The sequence below is a fragment of the Orcinus orca genome, chromosome 14 (assembly GCF_937001465.1).
Source record: "Orcinus orca chromosome 14, mOrcOrc1.1, whole genome shotgun sequence".
Classification (NCBI taxonomy): Eukaryota; Metazoa; Chordata; class Mammalia; order Artiodactyla; family Delphinidae; genus Orcinus; species Orcinus orca.
This window is the reverse complement of record NC_064572.1, coordinates 35,551,041-35,577,388: the sequence shown is the minus strand read 5'-3', so window position 1 is coordinate 35,577,388 and position 26,348 is coordinate 35,551,041. Positions and strand designations below refer to the sequence as shown.

At 46.7% G+C, this 26,348-nt stretch overlaps 1 long non-coding RNA gene across 1 annotated transcript in view; it reads right to left on the bottom strand.

Annotated features, from left to right (window-relative positions):
* Window positions 1-26,140, bottom strand: part of LOC117202548 (uncharacterized) — a 357,851-nt gene extending 331,711 nt beyond the window's left edge. The window contains exon 1 of the long non-coding RNA XR_007471296.1: window positions 26,008-26,140. This is a non-coding gene — a long non-coding RNA (uncharacterized LOC117202548). The remainder of the gene's footprint in view (window positions 1-26,007) is intronic.
* Window positions 26,141-26,348: the final 208 nt, after the last annotated feature.

The window sequence follows — 26,348 nt, the reverse complement described above, 5'->3', positions numbered from 1 at the left end:
TCTTCATCCCTCGCCAGGTGCCCCTGCAGAGTCATGCCTTATCCCAGGTCCTAAAAGGTCCCAGGGGCTTCTCCAAAAGCTACTGTTGGCTCCAATTAACTGGACAATTTTACACAGGACAGATGAGACCGAGTGAATCTCCAGGACAGCCAGGATAAGGGACCAGGCCCCAAACTCCTAGGTCTTCCCTGGTCCACCACTGCCCAGCCTCCGCGGGCAAAGGAACCCCAAAAGGGGTAAGGCAGGCCCCTCCCTCCCATAAAGAACTGAGTATGTGAGATGTTTCACATGCAGCAGTAACAGCCACTACAGCAAGAAAGGCAAGTTCAAAGGTAACTGGACGAGGGGTTTTAAGCATGGCTGTTCCCGCAGCAAACTGTTTCATGAATACCCATCGGGATCTGTCCATATGGACAGCAGAAGGGCTCCTGCTGTTCTTTTGCTAATAAAAACTGTTGTGATTACATTTCCAGTCCTCTCGGAATGGGGCCTCCGTGGGACCGCAGCGTGGCGTGCTGAGCCGAGAATGTGTCTTCCCAGCTGATAGGCAGCACCCCTCCCTGCTGTGGAGACCAGCACCCTCAGGATGCGGAAGGAGGATCCTCAGGGGAGTTGGGGACGGAACAGGTGTGTGCATGTATCTGTAACTGTGTAGTCTCACACATGCTACGCACACACACAGGAAAATCTTAATTAATGGAACAACCTTCCATAAGTGGTTCCAGTTATTGGCATTTTCCAGTTAATTAGAGGCTAACCTGCGATCGCTTCTTTATTTCACTCTCCTTGTGGAAGTACATTAGTTTAATTTCACCCCTACCCTCATGTCTGAGCTCCAGCTAGCATCTTTGTTGAGAATGGCCTCCCCTACCCCTCCGTTCTCTATCAAAATCCTACCTGTCCTTCCTGCCCTGAGTCAATTTGAATGCTGTCTCCTCCATAAGCCTTTCTTAAATTCCTAGCCTTGGCGGGGGGGTGGGGGGGATTTTCCCTCCTGCTTTTTCCTACCCCTCAAAGACTCCTCTTATAAAGCACTTACCACATTCTTATCTTCTCTCCCCTAGGAAGCTCCAGGCTCCTGTAGGTCACTGTCAGGGCCTTGCCTCGGAAGCCCCAGTGCTAGCGACATAGGGTTTGGGATATAATAGGTGCACAATAACTTTTCATTAAATGAATGAACATTCGTTCCTTTTTTTTTTGCACACGTGAAACTAATATAATATTGTACATCAACTATAGATACAGTTGATGTACAATATTCAATTTGTATTGAACTATATTCAATAGAGTTCAATTTTTTTAAAAACTGAACATTCATTTTTACTGTAATCTGAAAGTTTAGGAGCCTGGGATCGATCAAAATTTAAGACCTCCATAATACTAAAAATTTTTTAGTTTCAAAAACAAATTCCTGCTTTTCATTATTCTCTTCATTCTCATAAAATGATTAAACCTTATTAAAAAGCTCAATTCATTGGGTATGTATTGATCAAGAACATATCCTCTGCACATTCATTCTCTTCCCTTGGATTCGACACACACAAGGTATTCAGAATAGACATACATACATACATAAATACATACGTACACACAAGTAGATGGGGCATCACTAATTTTTTTAATCTCCAACATACAAAATTCTTGTTTGCAAAACATATCAGCGAGAAAGCCACTATTCACCTTCTTAAAGAGTTTTTGTTTCACTTAAGGAGTCATCCTGGTGTCCCCATCAGAGCAGGCTCTCCCACCACATCTGAGGGTTTGTTCATTAACATTAACTGCTTGACTACAAGGGTAAGGAAGCTTCCATTGGCTGTGGGTCTTTGAACTTCACTTGAGCATAATCAAAATGATGATGAAGCACCTCTGAGAGGACTGAGTAAGGCCAACAGGAAAATGAAGTTCTCTTTGCAAAAGCACATCCATTTACACACAGCTTGTTAAAGCAGAGGCTGTAAAGGAGGACTATGCTGCTAAACCAGTCATGGGACGTCACCTCTCTGGGCCTCGACTTCCCCATCTGTTGAGTGAGACCAAGAGGGTTGGTAAGGCAGCTGAGCGCTAGGGTAGGAATTTATCCCTAGAGCATAGTATAAATGGTACTTCACCAAAAATACTTGGCTGAGTCTATGAAACATCAGTATCCTTGCACATTATTGCCACCAACGATCAGTCATCCCGAGTGCTCACTTTGCTGTGGAAACAACTCCAAAATCTCTGTGGCTCAATGAAACAAAGGTTTATTGCTGCTACTAGAGCCAACTTAAGTCTCAGGAGAGCTCTGCACCACAGTCACTCAGGAACTGTGGCTGACAGTCTCCTCTATGTTAGAGCTGCACTACCTAAATGTCTTAGCCTCCTCCATCACTGCAGCAGAGGGAGAGACAGCTGTAAGATCTTCCATGCTTCGGGACTTCCCTGGTGGTCCAGTGGTAAAGAATCCGCCTTGCAATGTAAGGGACGCGGGTTCGATCCCTGGTCAGGGAACTAAGATCCCACATGCTGCAGGGCAACCAAACCCGCATGCCATAACTACTGAGCTTGTGCGCCTCAATTAGAGCCCACATGCCACAAACTACAGAGCCCACGTGCTCTGGTACCCGCGTGCCACAACTACAGAGACTAAGCACTCTGGAGCCTGCATGCCACAACTAGAGAAGAGAAAACCTGCACGCCACAACTAGAGAGAAGCCTGTGCACCACAACGAAGAGCCCACGTGCCCCAACAAAAGATCCCAAGTGCTGCAACTAAGACCCAACGCACCCAAAAAAGAATAAAATAAAAGAAGATCTTCCATGCTTCATCCCAGAAGGGATCCCCCTCACTTCTGTTCATAGCCCATAGCCAGAGTAGTCACATGGTTCTAGAGAAGCAGATGGACTATTGGTGATGTGATCGCCTCAGTCTCTGCCACGTCCAAGGACGCTCCCCACTCCTGCTCCCCCCAACTACACAGTCAACTAAGTCACTCCTCCATCTCCTTAGAGTAAAGCCTGGCTGTCCTCCATAAGATTGTTCTCCATAAGAAAGCCAACGGGGCATCAGTGTCCCCAACCACAGGGCTAATGTCACCAGCACTTGCCATTCAGTCAACAAAACCCTCCTCTATGGCAAAAAGTGCCTGGTTGGTGCCACTTCCAAACTAAGTCAACCCAGCCATCCCCAGACTTCAGAGCAACCCAACCTCCACTGCCATGGGGCCAACAGGACTGGTCCCCAGCTGCATACCACCTGGGCCTTCTCTACCTCTGGGCCAACCAAGTCACCCAATGACTACACCCACCACTACAAAGGGCTGTCCCAGCCAGACCCCTGCCTCTAGCTCCTATTATCCCTGCCAGTTGCCAGTCTCTGCCAACTGGGAGGCCCTGTGCCTCCCAGCACACACTGGCCATCCCCCTGCCTCAGATGGCAGCCTCCCATGGCAGATCCTCCTCCCAGGCTACCAAAGTCCTCCCTCTGGTCTAGTCCCCAGTCCTCAGCCCACAGTCCTGGTGGGACAGGGAACAGCTGGAGAGGGGGGCCCATTCACAGCCCATCTGTCCTTTGCGGGATGTTTTTCATATAGTTTGTTTTTATTCCTCTTACTTCCTGGTCCATCAGGCCACGTTCATCAAGTTCACAATAAAAAGAGGCTGAAGGGAAATGACTGACCTCTCTATCAATAAAGCAGAGAAGTCCCCCCTTTCTATGGCCAGAGGACAGATCTGACCATGAGTCAGGGAAGACATGGGCTGGCTCCCACCTTTTTCCAATGCCCTCAAGTGAGTCATATCAACTCTGAATGGGTAAGAGAACGAGAGAATGAATGAAAGAATGTCACATGACAGGTGCTTAATGAATATCCATTCATTTATTCTTCATAGTGTTGGCTGATGTAACATGTCAGCAGATCCTTGGTCCTGCCAACAGAATTAGACAAGATTGCTGAGAAAAGAACAAGAATCTCCTGTGATAAATATTTTTCAGCATTCATTATGCACCAGGCTGTGTAACACACAGGGTCTTTATTTGCATTAGCGCTTTTGAGCCTCACAACAACCTCGTGAGGTATACGATTCCTACATTCTGATTATTCCTCTAATTCCTATGAGATATTATTCCTATGATTATTCCTACATTACAGGTTGAGCAGACTGAGCTCTGGGGTTTGTTATGAGAACAGCCGAGGTCATCCAGCTAGCAAATGGCAGAGCCAGGCTGTGAGCTCAAGGATCTAAGTGATCTTTGGGGAATGCCCAGTTACAGAATTTGACTGGAATTAAATTCAGTCAGAACTTCTTAGGCTCCTACTGTGTGCTCATGCAGTCTACACTAGGTGAATGTGGAAATGGAGAATATGGAAACGATGAGTCATGATCCCTGCCCTAAAGGAGCTCGCGATCCAGCAGAAAGGATGGTGACAGTGATGCCTCATCCCACACCCACCTGGAAGACACCACAGGTGACAGCTGCAGAAGCACTGGGTAAACAGAAACCCTGAACCAAAATGGATCATCATAGTTGCTATGGCTACCCACAGGGTACCGAGGGGAGCCACATCCCAGCAGAAACCACTAGGGCTCAGAGGGAGGCAGACTGTCCCCTGCTGCCACCCCCACCTCAGAGAGCTGGAGCCAGAGAGTGAGTCAGGAGGGCCTGCCACTCCCGGGGGGCCCGCAGACAACAAACACAGCTTAGGCAGAGTGATGTGTGCCCTCCAACACCATGATGGCTAAAACCCAGAGACGTGGGAGGGACAGTGCAACGCAGCTGTGCCTCCTAAATATAGCCTGACTTCAGCTCCCACAGAGTGGGAGCCAGAGCCACCTTCCAGGGGTGGCTCTAAAAATAAAGATGCAAACAGGCCTAGCACTCCCCTGGGCTGCTCAGGGCCCACAAGTTGGCATCTTCACCTGAGGGGTTGGCAGAGAGGGTGGAAATGAAGCAGTGGACCACGGGCAGACTTCGTGGTCCCTGGGACCCTCATGAGGACACCTGGAACCTGTCTAAAGGACACCTGTCTAAAGAGCTCAACGGGTGAATGAATCAATGTCAGTGACTTCAGGAAGTTCACTAAGCATCTGGATTCATTTTTCTCATTTTACAGATGAAGAAACTGAGGCTGCTCAGAGGGGAGACATGACTTGGCCAAGTCACACTAACAGTAAAGAGTAGAGTTGGAACATCATTGCATCTTCCTTGGCCAGACCTGCTGATTTTTACACCCCACGGCCTGTCTTCACCCTCTGCCTCCTCTCTCTTCACTGCCTCCATCAATTGCACCTGCTACCCTTTCACCTTCTCATCCCACCCCTACTAGAGCCCCACACCACCCTAGTCTTCCCCAAACAGGCACAGAAGAGATGTAGGCTGTTAAGCTCCATGAGGGAAGAGATCACGTCTATTTTATTCTTTACTATCCCCTCAGCCTCTAGAATAATGCCAGAATAGAGAAGGCATTCAATATTTGCTGAATAAATGACTCCTCTTCTTTCTCTCATATCAGATCCAATCCATTAAAATTCCCATAGGCTCGACCTTCAAAAAACATCCAGAACGGGGCTCCCCTGGTGGTGCAGTGGTTGAGAGTCCGCCTGCTGATGCAGGGGACACGGGTTCGTGCCCCGGTCTGGGAGGATCCCGCACGCCGCGGAGCGGCTGGGCCCGTGAGTCATGGCCGCTGGGCCTGCGCGTCCGGAGCCAACGGGAGAGGCCACAGCAGTGAGAGGCCCGCATACCGCCCAAAAAACAAAAACATCCAGAATGTTTATTAGAATGGCTGAATTAAAAAGACTGACCACACCAAGTGTTGGTGGGGATATGGGTAATTGAAAGTCTCATACGGTGCTGGTGGGAAGGTAAAACAGTACAATCACTTTGGAAAATGGTCTGGCAGTTTCTTACAAAGTTAAACATATGCTTACCATATGATCTGGTTGGTCCACAGCTATTCACCCAAGAGAAAAGAAAGCACAGGTCCACACAAAGACTTGTACACAAATGTTCATAGCAGCTTTATTTGTGATCACCGAAAACTGAAAACCACCCAAATGTTCATCGCCAGGAGAACGGGTAAACAAACAGTGGTGTATCCATACAATGGAATGCTACTCAGGAATAAAAAGGAATGAACATGCAACAACATGGCTGCAACTCGGAATAATAATGCTGACAACACCACTAATTATTAGATAAATGCAAATCAAATGGACAAAGAAGATGTGATATATATATCACAATGGACTATTACTCAGCCATAAAAATAAATGAAATATTGCCATTTGCAGCAACATGGATGGACCTAGAGATTATCATACTAAGTGAAGTAAGTCAGACAAAGACAAATACCACATGATATCACTTATATGTGGAACCTAAAAAAATAATACAAATGAACTTATTTACAAAATGGAAACAGACTCACAGACAGAAAACAAACTTACGGTTACCAAAGGGGAAAGTGTGGGGGAGGGATAAACTAGGAGTTTGGGATTAAGAGATACCCACTACTATATACAAAATAGATAAACAACAAGGTCCTACTGTATAGCACAGTGAACTATTGATATATTCAATATCTTGTAATAACCTATAATGAAAAAGAATCTATGTATGTGTGTATGTGTGTGTATACCTGTATAACTGAATAACTTTGCAGTACACCTGAAACTAACACAATACTGTAAATCAACTATACTTCAATAAAATAATAATAATAATAATGCTGAGTAAAAGAAGTAGAACAAAAAAAAAGTATATACTTTTTGTATGATTTCATTGACACAAAATTCTAGAAAATGCAAACTAACCGATAGTGACAGGAAGTTCAGTAGTCGTCTGGGACTTGACTGGTGCTGGGCAAGATGTGATGAGAATGAGCAGGGGGTGGGACGATACAAAGGGCACAATGAAAGTTTTTTAATTATAAATTCATCCATTATCTTGATTACTGTGATGACTTCATGAATATATACATATGTTAAGACATCAAATTGTACCCTATACATGCAGTTTATTGTATGTCAAATATATCTCAATAAAGCTGTTTTTTTTGAGGGTTTTCGGTTCTGTTTTGTTTTTTTAATATCCAAAATCCAACCATTTCTCACCACCTCCACTGCTAGCCACTCTGATCCAAAGGCTACAGCCACCTGGATGCCTCACTCTGTATGCCCCAGCCCCGCTGAAATTTCTCCTGTACCAGAATATTCCATCCTCTCTGCGGCAGATGCTGTGGTTCCTGCTCACAGATCCACCCACCCACCCCCGGCTACTCTGCTGATTGGCTGATGACAGGTCACAGCTGCCCCTCTTCCAGAGACTTGCTCTTGGCTGAGCCACGTCACCTTGCCCGGGAGGTTACAGCTCCATCCCAGGGACACCGACAGCCAATGACTACTTAATATAGGGATACAAAAGTCTAGCCCCCTTGCTCCAAGAGCAGATGATTCCTGCTGCAGAGCCCCACCACCACGCATCAGGCCAAAGCTAGACTATTTGCAACCACATCCTTGCTCAGCTTCTTCTTTCCTATCCTAATTTACTCCCCACCTGACTCCAGGTTGTATTGAAGAGCACTCCCTGAATAAAGCACAGAAACCTGAATCCCTTCTCAGGCTCTGGGAACCGAGCCAAAGACAGGTGGTGCCAGGGGTGGACCTAGGAAGCAGATCTAAGGATGGGATTCTGGGGTGGATCACTCACGGCCTGGTGGCAGGTAAGAGCTGGGAGTCCAGAGCATGGGATAGCCGTGCACTTGCTGACTTTTGCCTGTGGTGACTGGGATGGGACACAGGTGGAGGGGGAAGCACAGACTCATGAAACATCTGTGGAGTTTCAGTGATACAGAAGAAAGGGTAAGTATATGGGCCATCCAACTGGCTGCTGCCAAACACTCAATGCTTTGAAGAGAGAAAATGACAAGCTTGGGACAATCAGTCATTAATTTAAAGCAATTATGAGAGGCAGACACCTCCTTCAATGGCATTTAAAGAGTTAGAGAGACCCTCACCTCCTGCAGTTGGACAACAGTGCTAAGACTAGACCCAAGACACAACTGTAAGAGTAGCAGAACTTTGGAGAAAGTTGCTTTCTCAGGCCCAGCAATTCTCATACACCAAGTCAAGGCCCTGAGAGGAAGAAGTGGGACCCTGAAATTTGGGATGGAGACATTTAAGTAGATACACTTGAATACCCTGACTCCCCATTTCCCCTGAACCCTGAGTCTGCTGAAAAGCCCTACTCCCCTCTGCTTTAAGTCTGTACAGAAGCCTCAGATGAGGCAGGTGGGACAATGCTAGCACTCCTTAGGATGTGCCCCCACCTCCTTCCCTGGCCACCAGAGCCATACTAGGACCAAACTACAGCATGGTTCCCTGGGCAAGCGCTCAGCCTGTTGAGAGAGAGAGAGAGAGAGAGAGAGAGATTATACACCAAAGGAGCTATAAGACCCAGCTAACATGAACCAGCAGAAACCTGAAGAGTATATCTAGAAGTAGGATGCTGAAGAAGGAAAGCTGAATGTAAAGCTGGATTTAAAAGTTTATTATTGGGCTTCCCTGGTGGTGCAGTGGTTGAGAGTCCGCCTGCCGATGCAGGGGACACGGGATCGTGCCCCGGTCCAGGAAGATCCCACATGCCGCGGAGCAGCTGGGCCCATGAACCATGGCCACTGAGCCTGTGTGTCCGGAGCCTGTGCTCCGCAACTGGAGAGGCCACAGCAGTGAGAGGCCCACGTACCGCAAAAAAAAAAAAAAAAAAAGTTTATTATTGCCACGGAGGCACTCCTATATCACAGGACTTAACACCCTGGCAAAGAGCCCTAGAGGGTGGTTCTGATGTGCTGCTGGTATGGCTCTTGGAAGCTGCTGTCACAGACTGTAGGGGAAGGGGTCCAAAGACTCAAATGGGACTACTATTTGACCAGCAATGGAGGACATATGTCCCTTAAAACCTAAACCATTTACTCTCTGGCCTTTATAGAAAAAATTTGCTGACCTCTGATGCACGGGGTTGGCTAATAATTATAACACACATAATGCTCCCAGAAGCTAACAAGGTTATTGTTTAATATGTAGACTCGAACTAGATGAAGAATGGATGAGCCCAAAGCCAAGATTAGATACTCCAGTGGAGATTTACATTCCCTTGCCCAGTTTCCAGACTTGAGCCAGTTCTCAGACCCAGAACTCATTAACTGGTCCCCATAAGACAGATCTTGAAACATTATAGTAAATATATATGGTAGTCATTCCCCACTGGAACTATGATCATTTACTCAAGAGAAAGAATTACAATGGAGAAATGGAATATCCAGACCATTTGGGGGATGTTAGATACAGGATCTAAGCTACCATGGGTATCTTGAGACCCAAAGTCCCATTATGGTTCCTTCATTTTAGTAGAAGCATTTGGGGGTCAGATAAAAAATGGAGTCATGGCCCAGGATCAGTGGTCATTTCTCAGTTCCCAAACATATAATTGGAATATATCTACATAGCAATGATTCCTCGACAAGTAGGGTAAAAGCTCTTTTAGTACAAAAGGCCAAGTGGAAGTGTCGAAAGCTGCCCACATCCCTGGACCAAGATGGTAAATCAAAACCATTATCACTTCCCAGGGGAATGGCAGAGATTAGTGTCATCCTCAAAGACTTAAAAATGCAGAGGAGATGGTCCCTATCATATTTCCCATTTAATACACTAGTCTGGCCTCTGTCATGGCAGATAACAGTGAACTACTCCAAGCTTAACCAAATAGTAGCCCCATTTGCAGCTTCTAAGTTGGATGTGGTATCTTAACTAGAGCAAATTAGCATAGCTGCAGGTAAGTGGTAGGCAGCTTTTGATCTGACAAATGCTTTCTTTCCCATACCCAGCAGAAAGGAGGACACAAAACAATTCACATTCACATGGGATGAACAGCAGTATCCATCCACAGTTCTCTGTTCATCCTCTCACAGGACTCTGTTCATTCTCCTTCATTCTGTTATAATATATCCGAGGGGGCCTGAAACATCTAGATATTCCACAGAACATCACTGGCCCACTATATTTATGACATCATGTAAATCAAACCTTTATGAGTAAGCAGTAACAAGAATGATAACAAGTCAGATACAAGTGCCCGAGGTGGGTGCAAAATAAACCCTACAAAGAATCAGAAATCTTCCAGTCGTTGTTTCTGGAATTTCATGGTCTTGGGGATGCTGGGACACTCATTCCAATATAAAGAGCTAGTTATTGTACCCTGCACCTTCTACCACCCAGAAAGAAGCACAATGCTTTGAAGGCAACATATTTCACACTTGGGAATAATGCTCCAACCCATTTGTCACGTGATACAGGAGGCTACTAGTTTTGAGTAGAGCCCAGAATAAGAAAGTCCCCTGCAGTAGGTTCAGGCTGTGATACAAACAGCACTTCTACTTGGGCCATATGATACAGCATACCTCAAGCAACCAGAGGTATGTGTGGTGGGAAAGACATCTTGAGGAATCTCTGGCAAGTCCTAACAGGAGAGTCACAGGCAGACTTATGGGATTTTGGAGCAAAAGCTTGCAATCTGCAGCAGAGAACTATATACCATTCCAGAACAACTCCTAGCACGCTAATTGGTCCTGGTAGAGACAAGAGTTTTTGATCATGGGACACCAAGGGGCCAGGAGTCCAGAACTATACATTGTGATCTGGGAATGTCAGCAATCCATCAGAAGTTGGAAGTGGTACATCCAGGATCAGGTTCAAACAGGTCCAAGGACAGAAGTAACTGAACAAACAGGAGGCCCATACTCCACGTCACCAAACATATTGGCACCAATGTCTCATCCTTAGCTCACACCTATGGTCCTATGAGAGGTTCCCAAAGGCCAGGTGATGGAGGAATAAGGAGCCCAAGTTTGGTTCACAGATGTTGGTACAAGCAGAAAATGGACACTGTTGCACTACAGACCCACTCAGGGGACCCTAACAGACAATAGTGAGGAGAGATCCTCCCAATGAACAAAGCTTCAGGCAGGGCATCTGGTCATCCACTTTCTGTGGACAAAGAAGTGCTCTGAGGTAAGGACATATGTAGACTGATGGGAAATGGTGAACAGCATGGCTTGTTGGTCAGGAGTCTGGAAGGAACAAGATTGAAGTTCAGGGACAAGGAAGTCTGAGGTAGAGGCAAGCAAATGGGCTTACTGGAGTGGACACAAGGTGTAAAGATCCTTGTGTCATATGTTAACACACACCAGAGATCAGCCCCTGTGAAAGACGAGACAGGATGACTTAGCCAGGCAATGTTAGCTAGCCTCGGTTCTTGACCACCACAAGTTTGCACAACGTGCTCGTAAACAAAGTTACCATGGTGGCACAGACTGAGTTATGTATGAATGCAACAGCATAGGCTTCTTCTCACCCAGGTTGATTTAGCTACTATCACTGCTTCCTGGGTTCCTAGATCAGCAGGCACAGGAAGAGTTTCCATACTGTCTGGGGTCGCTGGCCCTCATCACCATAAGGAAGTGTGGCTTGCTTCCATATAATGGGAGCATGGAGAAATGTGCTTGGAACTCACGTGATCCACTGGATTGTCTCTTGGCATTTCCATGCCTACTGTTATCTGTAAGTAGCAGGTATACCAACCACAGCCTGAGGAAGGCATGGTAACCAGGTGCTCAGACCCCTTAGAGAAGAGTGGCTGGGCCACCCCACCTGGCAAGCCACCCAGACCAGCAAAAGTGCTAGCCAAGATAAGAAAAATCTAAAGTAGATAGAAGAGGAGGAAGATAACGATGATCAATTGTGGCCTTGAGACAAGCTACAGCAATAGGGACTGTAGCTTGTCCCACTAACCCTCCTCTTATAAGTTTCCCCAGGAATTGTGACCACAGAATTCTGGAGAAGCTGGGACCAGGTGGACTGTACTGAATGTGAGAATCAAGAGGATCTAAGTGGTGCAAGTGGTGGGCTGTGGTAGACATTGTCAGTGCCCAGCACAGATGCCCTTTACCTGGCCAGGATACGCATCTCCCAACTGCTGTGAATGTTGGCTACCAACAGTCACAGCTGCCCCCCTTCTCCAGAGAATTGTCCTTGGTTGGTGGGAGCTGCTTTGCCCAGAGATTACACAACCCCAGAATGCAGTCCATAGCCAAAGCCTGATTGAATCAGGAGTATAAAAGGTTGCTCCTCTTGCCTGAAGTGGGGACACTTTGCAGTATGGTTTACACTTCAGGGCCCCATCACCACCTTGTGGATCAGACCTAGGGAAGATTTGACCTCAACTTTTTCACTCCCTCCATTAAAGTATTTCCTAAGAACACTCCCTAATAAATCACATGGACCTGAACCCCTGTTTCAGGCTCTGCTTCTAGGAAACAAGACCAAGACTTTGTTTTGTCTGTGTCTTATGCATCTTTGAAGCCTCATCACCCAGTACCATTATGCCTAGCAAAAAATAAATGCATGCATGAATGAATGGAACTGGTGCAGCTCAGAAGTCAAATGCTTGGCCGAGGTCACCCACATCTTAAGCAGCCAAGCCTTGAACTTGATTTGAACCTGAACTTCATCTTGATTTTTTGAGGCCAAACTCTGGCACAGTAGTACCTGAATGAATGAATGGCAGAAGGAATTCATGCTTAAACAAAAGTTGTCCTCTAGAAAAAACCATTCTCGGTTCCCATGACTGACCCACTGATACAAATGACTCAAAGTTTGGAAAGCTTTAGGGGGACAAAAACCAGTATTTCTGAACCCCTGCCATGTGCTGGGCACTTTACATGCATTGCATTATTTTATCTTAATAATAATTCTTTCCTAAAAAATTGATTTATAATGGCAAAGCAAATCAGTGCTTGCCTGGGGCTGGGGGTGGAAGGAGGGGATGGACTGCAAAGGGGACACAAGGAAACTCTGGGGTGATGCAAATGTTCTAGACTTTGATTATGCTGGTGGTTATGTGGGTGGTGGTCACATGGGTTACGTTTGTCAAATCTCATCAATCTGTACACTTCAGATGGGTCTATTTTATTATATGTAAATTATCCATCACTAAAGTTGATTAAAAGAAAAATAATAATAATTCTTTTAGATAGATTTTATTAACATCCCCATCTTACAGATGTTCAACGGGTTGCCAGTAAAACAAAGATCTCAAATGCAAGTGCCTACAAGGACTGGGAAGGTATGAAATAAGCAAAGGGGCCCCAAAGGCCCTTCATTGCTCTGATCATCAGGACGGTACCAAGAGGCCTTCTCCTCCCCTGCCCCAGACAGGACCTCCTCCTACCCCACAATTTTCATGTCCACAAGCCTGGAGACATCCTCAAGGCTTTGGGGAGGACGGGAGGTTTTCTCACAGCTTCCCGAATCTAGTTTGCTTTTCTCCAGGGACAGGGGGAAGAGCATTAGAGGCCAAAGAAGGAAGGAGTCCTAACCCCTGGCATTGTCATCATTCCTCGTGCCTTTTGGACATCCACATGCTCTGATCTCTTTTATCCCTCAGCTTGGCAAGGTGGGTGTTACTACCTATCTGACAGGCGCAGAAGCCAAGGCTCAGAAAACTTCAATGGCTTGCCCAAGGTAACTCAACGATGTTGCCTGAGTTTCCTGAGACTTCTTCGGGAGCTCTTTTTACAAAGGCACACCGTGTACAGAGCTGGAGCAGCCATATTCAGCCCTCCAGCCCAGGACGACCAGCCAGCATCGTATGCCACGTGTGCCTGGGAGCCACAGAGGGCTCTGCAGGCCCTCCTGCCCTCACCGTGGGTCCTCGGGGAACCCCTCTAAACACAGCACTGCATGTGCCGGCTTCCACTGTGGCCCTGCTATCTGTCCCCAATCCCCAGCCTGTACTGACAGGTTCATTTGCCTCCTGAAAACCTTGGGCGTTGAAATGGCCGAGGAGGACTCTGTAATCACTGACTGCTGCTGTTGCTAAGAAACAGGCCCTTTAAATTCAATTTACAAAAAAGATAGAGCGAGCGAGCAAGTGAGCGAGAGCAAGAAAGAGATGCTTGAACATCTGGTTCTCCTCCCTGGCTGTCTCCGGTGACTGTGAAAATGAGATAAGTGCATTCCAAGATGGATGCTGGCCCTCTCCAAGCCATTTGCTGACTTTTCTCTAAGCTAATATTTCAGATGAGCTCTGAGTTTGATAGGTTGGAGTGTGGGGGAGTGCCCTTGTGGGAAACTTGGTGGGTCTGAAAGAATCCCAGTCACCTTGTCTCCTCCAGTAACGACTCAGATGCCCCAAGACACTGAACCAACCTGGTTCTTATATCTAGGCCCCCCCACCCCACTTCCACCTTCAGAATAATCATTCCACAGATTTGTATAATCCTCTTCAGCTCACTCAGGATTTTCACACATGTTATGTTAGCTCTTGTGGAGGAAATATTATTTTCTGCATATCACAGATGAGGAGGGAAGTAAGGCAGTTAGAAAATACACCTGTACCAGGAGTGGAGGGGGCATGAGTCCGATTCCCAGCTCTGCCAAGAACAGGCTCAGCTACTCACTTCCCTCTTTGGGCCTCAGATAACCCAGCTATAAGCTGCAAGGTAGGGTTAGTTCATGATTTCCCATAGTGTGTGCTGCAGAGCAATGTTCCATGGGAGGTTACTGGGTGCTGGGTAAAAAAAGAATTCTCTGGTCAAACAAGTTTGGGAAACACTGTGTTTAAGTTAGATAGGTCTCACTGCAAGATTTCTCAGACCCTTGAACGCTTTAATGTGCTGTAGCAATCTCCCAGAGCAGCTATCTTGGCTTGGGTTCCCCCAGAAGCAAGCTGAATACACCAGGATTTGAGTGAGAGCAGTTTATTTGGGAGGTGATCCCAGGGAACCCTGGCAGGGAAATAGAGACAGGCAGGGCAAGGAAGGCAGCCATGAAGGAGGAGTTAGCAAGCAAGTTACCTCCATGGGCAATAGGAGCTTCATCCCACTGGGGACCTCCGGGAGATGGTGTGGGACACATGCCTCAGAGTTATCCCATCGGCAGCAAGGGAGCTGGGGTATTTACACATCAACTGTGGCCAGTCACTGGTTCAGGGCTGCTCCTGCTGGGCTGGGGAGGGCTGCCATTAAATGCCATTAAATGTCCAGTACTTCCTCTTGTTTCCCAGGCACAAGAAGAAAGACCTTAGACAGGGCTGCAGATGCTGGCAGCTGGAAGTCCAGCCCAGTGCCCTGGCGTGGCAGAACCTGGGAGAGACTTGTGAGACCCTGACAGCAGCTACTGTGGGAGAGAGAGCTGCAGTTTCCAAGGCTGATTCAGTCACAAAACTCTGAGGAGAACAGTTCCCGGGACTCGTGTTCTGTGAACAGTCCATGGAAATATCAAGATAGGAGCTCTCCAAGGGGTGGGCCGCTCTACAAGTCTGAGGCAATAACCTTATAATGACCAAAGAGTCACATTTGCTCACCACCTCCCAAAAGCTGGACAGATGAATCCTCACAGACATGAGACAAGTTTGCCTCTGATCTGCTCCCAGTTCATCCTTCAGCACATTCCACCCAATTTCTGAGACCCTGCCCCCTGACCTAGGTCCTAGTCTGGAGCATGCCAGCCTGACCACACACCCATATAGTAAGCTCCTGCTACTATATGCAGGCTTATCATACCCCTACCCCCAGGAGTCACCATCTCCTCCTCGGTTCCTTAGGTTGGCTGGAAACAGGGAAACTATCTTAGAGTGCCCCCTCTACTCACCCCTCTCCTCCCACTGGCCAGCTGGACCTCAAGCCTGATTTTTGAAAACCAAATAACAATACTTATTCTAAGAGAGGTGGTAGCAGGGTGGTTAGGTGCACAGGTGCCCGGAGTCAAATTTTACCTCTACTACTTAACACCTGTGTGGCCTTGAGGAATTTACTTAATGTCTCTGTGCCTCAGGTTTCTCTAAAAGGAATGATAAACAATACTTCCCACATAGAATTATTATTACAATGTGTTAGTTATTATTAGAATGTAATGTACGGTGCCTGGGGACAGTAAGTACTCAGGAATGATGTCACTAAGATAGCCATATGATAGCAGCTCATGTTTCTGAGCTCTTATCCCATGCCAGACACTATGCTAAACACTTTATATATATTAAATCATATAATCCCAACTATCTACCTACCCACCTATGCTATTATCCTCATTTTACTGATGTGGAAACAAGGTTCAGAATAGCCATGCTGCTGGTCCAAAGGCACTGCATGGGTAAGCAACCAGGAATAGTTGCCTGATGGTGGAATCCTGGGCAGTATGAAGCAAGGGGTGGTGAAGGCTACTGGCGGTGACTTCTAGATGATCAGGCCATGGCCAGTCCTTTCTCTTCCCTCACCCCAGAAAGCTACAGAAAATACATGGTTCTCCTTGGGCCCCAAGATAAATGCCTGATATTTGGAAGTAGAAGCTTTCCACCTCTGTCCTCTCTGCCTGCCAGAGTTTGGCCTGTGCCATAAGGCCCTCTTCTTCCAGGAAGCCTTTTACGATCCTTCCCACACCCAACTGCAAGATGTCTGCCTCCTTCCCTATTAGAGTACTACCTCAGTGTGACACTCCTTTGGTATATTAACCTCCTGACACCTTCTTTGTGTAAGTCTCTTTGCACTTTCGGTCTCATGAGCAGATATGGCTACCCCACACAGGCAGAGGCATTGCCTTGAACCCTAGGCTACAATGCCTAGCCCAAGTGGTGTCTGTCAGAGGCACTCAGTAAAGAGTCAAGCATCCTAACACTGAGAGGGAACTGAGAAATCATCTCTCCCTGCATTTCACAGCGCAGGGCACCAACCTGTTTCAGTCACCCAGTCAGGAAGTGGAGGAACCAGACTTATACCCAGGACTCTTGACTCCCAGGCTACAGCTCTCACACTGAGGACCTGGAGGACTGTCTCCAGAATGATCTGGGAGACTGAACTAATAGGTAATATATCCAACAAGGGACTCCACCCACACACACACCCCCGACCACCACCATCCATCAGGACACTGAGTCTCCCTCTGGCCCGCTCACTCCTCTTCTCGTGATTTCTCTGCGATTACATCCCAGTAACTGTAGGTCTGCATCCCACCCATGAGACTGAAATGTCAGCCATTAGTCTCCATTCTCCACACTCTTAAATAAGAGAGCCAAGATTAATGAAGCATCGTCTCTCAATCAGAAAGACATTTCAGGCTGTGCCTTTTAAGCCCAGTGAGTTGTACAGATGAATTAATACTGTTTGACCTTTTTATTTTCCATGGGAAGATCTGTGGTGCTCCCCCTACCCCTACACTGTCTGAGCTACCCCTACACTTGCTCCCAGCTACTCTGTTCAGCAGCCATGAGTGTGGTTCCAGAGGGAGCGTGTCACCTCTCAGCACTGTGGGCAAATTACTCCTGGGAGTAGCTGGGTGAGGGGAAGTAGGCTGATGTAGGTTCTAGGGGCTTCTCAAACTCAATACAGCCACACCTAACAAAACACAAGAGACCCACCTCCCTCAACGGGCAGACAGAGGAGGGGCCCCAACAGGCAGGTTTTTCTGAGCCAAGTCCTTGATGTGCAGTGGAGGTCCCAGAGCTAAGTCTGGAGCTAAGCCAGGGAAACATTCAAAACAGCTAACAACAAAGTATGGCACGAGCACCGACCAATCAGGGCAGACGCCCACCGTGAACCACCATAAGGCCAGCCGGGCACACCCCAGGGGCTATCAGCTGTGGACAGAGCATTCGTTCTTCCCAAGAAATGAAGAAGGTTGGGGTGTTGATCCAGAGAGAGAGTAAGAGTGAACAAAGAGGGAAGAGGATCAGGTAACACAATGGAAGGCTAGAAGCCAAGTCATGGAAACAGTCAAGGGACAGTAAATAAAAGAAAGAAACACCTAATCTTAAATCTTAAGTTGTCTGTGTTTTTGCAAAATATAAATCACTGCTTCACAACCCTTCAGTGAAGGCTTCTGCCCACACAAATACCTTGAGAGAATGGTGTGTCTGTCTGTGTGTGTGTGTGTCTGTGTGTGATGTAGCAGGGGTGGGAGGGGTATATGGGAAGGGGCTGAACTCTACATCTGATCTCCCACATTTCTGGACAGGAAGGCTTTCTAGAGGAGGGGGCATATGAGCTGGACCTTAAATGATGAGTAGGAGTTTTCTGGTGTGAAGGGCTCTCTCCCCTATGCTTCAGAAGCAAATCTGTTCCTATTTCTACTCAAGTGTTAGCAAAGCTTTGTCACTATCTATATACATCTTTCCCTTTAGGATGTGAGTTCCTTGTTGGAGGGGTCCTGCTTCTTTCATCTCTGTATCCTCAGCACCCAGTACGTGCTCGGCCCAGAATCATTGGCCCGTCTTTCCCACTAGGATATAAATGTATTCAACGAAGACAGTGCTGGAAGGTGAAAGAGAGGCTGATAATAATCATGGTGAGGGAGAGTCCATAAGCAAGATGATGCTGATGAAGGCTATGCTCAAGATAGAAAGTTCCAGAAGATGAAACTGTGGCTGTTGGGTGGTTGGCTAACAATTTCTGGTTCATTCTCTCTTACTTCCTGAGTGAAACTTGTAAATGCTCTGTTTCCATGTAGACCTCATGTCCACTGAATGGACCAGTGTCATCACACATGCAGTTACACACACCCACAGACACACACACAAACCGATAACAATAATGAGGGTGATGATATGAGTAGATCGGCGTTTGTTACCGAGGTCAGAATCGTAATATTTGCGCTTAGTGGTACAAGTTTCAAAAGGAAGCCAGTACTTGCATTTTTGTTTATTCATTCAGCCAACAGAGCACCTCCTAGGTGCCAGCAGCTGTGCTAGGTGCCAGGATTAAATATATTCCCTTGACCTCAAGGAAAGAAAGCAGTCACTTCATACAGGAATCACATGAGATTTTTCTTGTTTGTGACATGTCATAGGAGCACAGAGAAGGAAAAGACGAATTGTCAACTAGCTGAACCTGGAAGGAGAGTGGGATCTGGGCGGGAAAGGGAGCAGGGAGGGAGTCTTGGGCAGGGCAGGAGCACAAGTGATCGCCTGCTTTTCCTTGTACTTGGTACCGCTTTTATAACTTGTTAATAAATATTTTTCTGCTTAAAAATAAAAAGGAAATGGCATTTAGAGCCTGGATCAAGATAACGAAAGTTGTAGCGATAGATGAACCACAAAAAGGGGGTGCCCTGGGGAGGTGGCTATGCTTACTGCCTGCAGTGCCCTGTTAAGGAATCTGGACTTTATTCAGCATGAATCCATGGAGGGTTTCTAAGCCTGGTGAGGAGGGAACGGAGGCCAGAGTCAGGGAGCTGGCCATTTCTTTAAGGCTGGGAAGACCTGTTTCCAAGGTAAGCTCCATGGTCCACCCATTGTCCCCAGGGCACCGCCCTCCTGCGCAGACATTAGCGTTTGGGCTGTCTGAGGGCCAGGAAACACTTCACTCACATAAAATCATCCTTCTCCTCATTGTTTCCCTTTTCCAATAAGAAACAAAAGCCTCTTGTCTCTACCCACGGTTGTGTCGCTCACGTGTGGCCATCCTAGTGAGACCAGTGCGCTGGGGTGGTCTCCACGTAGATGCCGTGTTAGTGCAGGGTGGAGGGGCAAAGCCGTCCCTACACCTGTCTGAACCCACACCTGGGCAAGCTTTGCATTTCCCAACAGGACAAGGTAGAGCACATCATCGGGAATGAGTGGATCCACTCAGGAAAACTCCTTGCACTAAAGACAGAGTTAGAAAACCAACCAGCAGGAGGCAAAACCCATTCATAACATGAACAGAACCCAGCCACTCGCCATGCCCCTATGGCTCACTCACAACTGAAACACCCAGTCTAAATGTCTGTCTTATTTGGAGCCGCTTTTATAGCTTGTCAATAAATATTTTCTGTTTGAAAAAGATGTTTTGACTTCCTTACAGGAACGTGTACTCTCCTTATACCAAAAAACCTAAAGCTTAATGATTAAATTTTTTAGCAAACTGATAGAAATCCAAAAGGGAAACATATTCTGAAATATGCAAAAACAAGCCTACACACACATGCGCGCACACACACGCACACAAAACTCATAGCAGCACACAAGCAACTCCCCAGCTCATTCTCCAGAGCCCCAGAAAACCTCCTTGCCCTTGGCAGCCAGGCCATGGAGGGCCCCCCCAAATCCCCCACCATCTGGCATTTTTGTCTGCAAAGCACAGGCTCTTCTACCCTGGGCTGCCTGCCCACCCTGTGGATGAGGCCAGGCGCTGGCGAGGGCTGCCTGGGCTTTGCCTCCCTGCCATGGTAACCACACATACACACACACACACACACACACACACACACACACACACACACACACACACTCTCTCTCTCTCTCTCTCTCTCTCTCTCTCTCTCTCTCTCTCTCTCTCTCTCTCTCTCTCTCTCTCACTCTCTCTCAGCCCTGCCTGCCTCCTGGCCCTGCCACAGTGGGCTCAGGCCAGGCCAGCCTTGCCTGTCAGCTCTGTCCTAACCCCACCTTCCCCACACACAAGCCAAAAAGGTACAAATGTAAGGGAGGGGGCCAGGGAGGGAAGAAGAAGCCACAGGGCAGCAGCAAGACTGGACGGAGGAAGCAAGGCCCTGAGGGGGGTGTGCAGGCAGGTGGCAGAGAGGGCCTCATTTGCTGGACCATCTGTCCTGAGTGAAGGAAATGCAGCCAGCTCTGCAGGCCAGGGCCCTACTATACAAACACTCACACATGTACATACCCACACACACATATATACACAACTACATGCACACACATATAGACATCCACCCACGCACAAATACCCACAGAATCTTACACACACAAAGATACACTCACACACATCCTCTCCCACATATGCACACATAAATGTACACAAATGGCAACTGCACACACATACACAAACATGCATACTCACCTATATGTAGTCATATACTCACACACGTGCATACACCCAGGCACAGAGATAAACATAACCATATGCACACATGTGCTTAAACTAACACCCATATGTAGTCAAACATGCACAGACTTATGCACATCATCACATACTCCCACATGCCTACATTCTCTCTCACATGCACCCACACACCCGGGCACAAATACATCCAGAGCTCTTTCCCCAGTGTCATCCTGCCAGGCTTTGAGTCCTCTACCCCCATTCTCTGTACCCCCTTCATACTCCATACCCCTTTCAACCACCCAGCAGTCCTTCAAGGTCACGCCACACTGCCACTCTTGTCAAGAAAGCAAGGGGTGGCAAAGACTTGATGGGTAAGAGTTTAACACCATGGCAAGAAGTATTGATCACAGTCTTGTTCTGGGGATGCTTAAAATGGAGGGAGAAAGAGAAGGCAACTAACACAATCAAAGAGGGAAGGAGGGGACAAGACCAGTATTTCCAGCTACCTCCAAGGCCTGAGGCACTGTTAACACACTACTTGATTGTCGTAAGGAAGATGACAGGGTGCGCAGACTCAGGGCACTGAGCTGGTTTGAGTCTTGGCTGTACCACACCCTGGCTGCATGATCTTAGCTTCTTAGAATCTCTGAGCTAAGATGGGGATCACACGTTCCTCACCAAAGTATTGTGCAGTCTCATGAGATCACGCCTGGACTGTGGTCACCTGGTGCCTGGCACATGCTAAGAACTCAGTAAATCTTGACTATTTTAATCTCATTAACTATTATCCATATTTCAAAGATTTATTAAAGAACCATAATCCAGGTGAGGGCTCCAGGTTATTTCAAAGTATCTTCTGTTTTGAATGAACCAAAATGGTGTCCATGGGCTAGACTCTTCAATCAGTACTGCCTGGCGGTACTGAACATCCACTGTTACCTGATTATGTTCCCCACATGCAGCCCTGGAGGAGGAATAGCCTCTGTTCCCAAAAAGTTTAGCTTCCCCTAGAGAAGAAAGAGAAGTTTGGAAGCAAACACAGTAAAAGGAAATAGATTAAAAATGAAGAAAACAGGGCTTCCCTGGTGGCGCAGTGGTTGAGAGTCCGCCTGCCGATGCAGGAGACACGGGTTCATGCCCCAGTCTGGGAGGATCCCACATGCCGCGGAGCGGCTGGGCCCATGAGCCATGGCCGCTGAGCCTGCGCGTCCGGAGCCTGCGCTCGCAATGGGAGAGGCCACAACAGTGAGAGGCCCGCGAATCCAAAAAAAAAAAAAAAAAATGAAGAAAACAACCCACAGCCATTTGCACATAAGGAAAATGAGTCTCGGAGAAGCAAAATGAAAATTTGCCCAAGGACACACAGCTCGATAAAGGGCAGAGCAGGGACTTGAGCTCAGGCTTGTCTTGGTGTCAAATCTCATGCTCTTTCCTCTGTACATAAGTGCTCAAGCGACTTCACTTTTAGAGCAAAATATAACCTCTGGCAGATTGGATGGTGGGTTCCTAGCAAGCATGGTCTAAACCCCTCAGAGTGACTCAAAGTTGATGAAAATAAAAAGTCATAGAGAATGGATAAAGAAAATAAAATGAGAAGTTTTAAATTTCTCATCCATAAACAAAGCAAAATACATAAACAACCCAGGAATGGCCCTCGCAGGAGATAACACTATGCATTTTTACAGAAGGACTTACAAGACCTGAATAAATGGGAAGATATGTCGTATTTCTATGTTTGAAGACTGACTATGAAGAAAGTGTTCATGTTTCCAACTTTACACAGAACTTTAACCAATTCTAATAAAAATCCTAAGGGAATTTTTTTTGAACTTGGAAAAATGAGTCTAAGTTTCATATGGAAGAATGAATAAAGTTGGGCAAGAAAATATTGAAAAAAGAAACATAGTGATGGAACTAGGCGTACTGGATATGAAAACTTATTTATACATCTATAAAATTTAAAACGTCGGTATTAGTGCAAGAACACACAGGTCAATAAAACAGTATATGTAGCCGGAAACAGATATTGGTACATGCGAGAACTTAATATCAAATCAAGGATGCTTCACAAATCAGTGAGAACAGGATGGATGATTCAATAAACAGACCTGGGGAAATTGGATACCTGGGGGGAAATCCTGTTAAGTGTCTCACTTCACAGGGCTTCCCTGGTGGTACAGTGGTTGAGAATCTGCCTGCTAATGCAGGGGACACGGGTTCGAGCCCTGGTCTGGGAGGATCCCACATGCCGCGGAGCAACTAGGCCCGTGAGCCACAACTACTGAGCCTGCATGTCTGGAGCCTGTGCTCCACCACAAGAGAGGCCACGATAGTGACAAGCCCATGCACCGCGATGAAGAGTGGTCCCCGCTTGCCACAACTAGAGAAAGCCCTCACACAGAAACGAAGACCCAACACAGCAAAAGTAAATAAATTAATTAATAAACTCCTACCCCCAACATCTTCTTTAAAAAAAAAAAAAAGAGTCTCACTTCACAGCATATATTCAAAAAAGCAAACCTAGGAAGAAATATAACTGAATATTTATCTAACTCCTCTCTAAACACAACTACAAATATTGGGAGGAGCTACAGTAGAAAAGAACAAGATTGAACTATGTACAAATTTGAAACTTCCGAAAGACAAAAATCAACATAAGACAATGGCTGCAGCTGGATGATGTGTACAGGGAGGCGTTCAATATTCTATTCACTCTGCTTTTGTGTATGCTTGAAAATGACCATAGTTAAAAAGAAAGGTTTTTTAAAAACATAAATTTAAAAGGCAAACAACCACAGGGAAAAATACCTTTACCACCCGTATGGCATATAAACATCTTTAAGGTGTAAGGTGCTCTTCCAAAATGACTAACATAAGCATCAGCAGACAGGAAGTGATTGTTTGTGGATTACCTACCCTCTGAGCATCCAATCCCCCTTCCTTCTTCCTCACAGCCCTGGATTTCTATTGAAAATCCACAGGTTCTGGGGATGCTGACTCCATCCCCTGCCCTGAGGAGATCTTGTGACCTGGCTACACCAATCAATTCATCCCATTCCCCAGCCACTGTGATTGGCTTGGAAGGGGCATGTGACCAAGCCAGCCCCAACAGGATAAGCCTCAGGGCTTCTAATAGGAACAGGGACTGAGAAGTTTCTTCTTTCCTGCTGGACCTTAATGGAGCCTCAGAAGCTCTGGGAGAACCCTGGGTACTAGGAGTGGTGAGAAGTCTCTCTGAAATAAAGCCAACGCTGGGAAGCTGAGCCAAGAAGAGATGAGAGAGGGGAGGGCTCTGCGATATTTTTTTGACTCCTGGACCAAGTTTCACCTAAAGCTATACCTACTCCTATATAAATGCAAATGGACAAAAATTCCATTTTTTATGGGCTTCTATTACTTGTAACCAGAAGCAACCAAACTAAAATGAATGAGGTGAATGAGCCTGAATGTGTAGAGATCTCCAAGCACGCCCCCCAGCAGGAGGCAGACGGCAGATGTGGCACGTGCTCCACAGGTGGGCAAGGAAGCTCAGCGAGCGCTGGTGTGGGTAGGCTTCCCCTCACTCGGAGGTTCAGGAGGTCTCACCTATGCTCTGGTTCCAGGCTCCCCACAGCGCCCTTCTCTCTCCCTCTCTCTGAGGGAGTAGACTCAGACCACTTGGGCCCCCGGAGTCACCGCAGCAGGCAGCCCTCCCTCAGTAATATAACTTGCTCTGCCCAGGAAGGTGGTGAAACATCTGGGGGCAGGTGCTCTTGGGCTATTTTACTAGGGATCCATAATATGCAATCTGAAGCTTCCTTCCCCTGCCCTGAGTTTGGAAGGCAGATCAGAGACTCTTCCAGAAGAATGCAGCTTCACTGGGGTGGTCAGCATTGCATGGGAGTGACCAAGAGCAGCGGCCAACTCTACCAGCCATCTGGGTGGGACGTCTTCAACTTTACAGGGCCAGAATGGAGCCTTCTCTATACACCCAGAGAGGACCAAACTCAGGGGCAGTTAAATCAAGACACCTGTTGGACAAACCCAGTGGCCAGGTGTGTTCATCCACGGTGGTGGACCTTCCTTTTTAGATCTGGAATGTTCAGGCCCATATGCAGGGTGCCTCCGGGCATCTCAGTCCCCGAAGTGGCCTAATGAGCATGATGTTGGGGCCAGTGAGGACGCTGATCCTCCCCCAGGCGTGGGGAGGCCTGATGGTGTGAACTGCCCCCTGCACAGTGTCTGTGCTGAGAGGCCAGAACCCTCAACGCCCCACCTTCTGTTCCAGGCCCCTGAACTCTGCCCCAAAGTGTATTTACCAAATTTGCTTCTAGAAAGCCCACTTTTTAAGACAGCTCTTTTCCATAATCACTCTTAACTTTTTTTATAATTATTTATTTTCCTAGTTGTTACTTTTGCACTCTTTCTAATTCCATTTTGAACATAATATTTGATAGAGACAAAAGAATCTAACAAATGTGTTAAAATGTATAGTATGAAAATGACCCCCCCACCTCACCACCCAACTTAGAAGCTAGACCATCACCAGTAAGGTGTAACCACCTATCCCATCCCCATACTCTCCCCAACCCAAAGCAGCCAAATCTTGATTTTTGTGTTTATCATTCATTTAAGTTTCGTGTAATTTTTTTCACATGAGAATGATTTATAAAATTGGAATCAAACTCTGTGTAGTCTTCTGTAGACTTGCTTACTTCACTTAATATGTTTCTAAGATGTATTCATGTTGTTCCAAATAGCTGAGGTTTGCTCGTTTTCATTGCTGCCTTCTATTCCTTTGTGTAAATGTCTTCTAATTTATATATCCATTCACCAGTCTACAGACATTTAAGATGTTTGAGTTGTTGGGGGTTTTGTGCTGTACCAAACATGCTCCTAGAAACATTCCCGCATGCATCTCATACAAGAAGCTCTCTGGGCATTGCTGGGTCAGTGTATATTCAAATGTTCAGTTTCACAAGATAAGGTCTAATTGCGTTCCCACATTCTCCCTTTAAGTGTGTGGTTACCTGTATTATTATTCCCCGTTACTCACTCCCCCACCGATAAGGGGATTGATTATAAACCTCTCCTGATATCTGTGGCACGCAGTGTCTTGCTATAGAGGACACCTCCCTGCCAAGTGACTTGCATTGACTAATGGAACATGAGAAGAAGTGTCAAGTACCTTATCTAAGCAGGAACTCTAAAAGCCATCACAAGGTTCCGCCTTTGCTCTTTTTCCCTCTGCCATGAGATTCTCATGTCCCAGATGGGAGCTCTTCCATCAGTCTGGATCCTAAGATGAAGATACATGGAGCAGAGCTGCAACCAACATAAATGACAAAAGATTTTGAGAAATAAAACTTTGTTGTTATAAGCTGTCTGTTACTGTATCATAATACAGTAAACCTGACTGATACAAGATGTTCCACTAATATTTATTGAGCATTTCCCATATGTCAGGCACGTTCTGGGTTCTGTAAAAGCAATGATGCCCAAGAGAGACAACATTCGTGGCCTCATGGA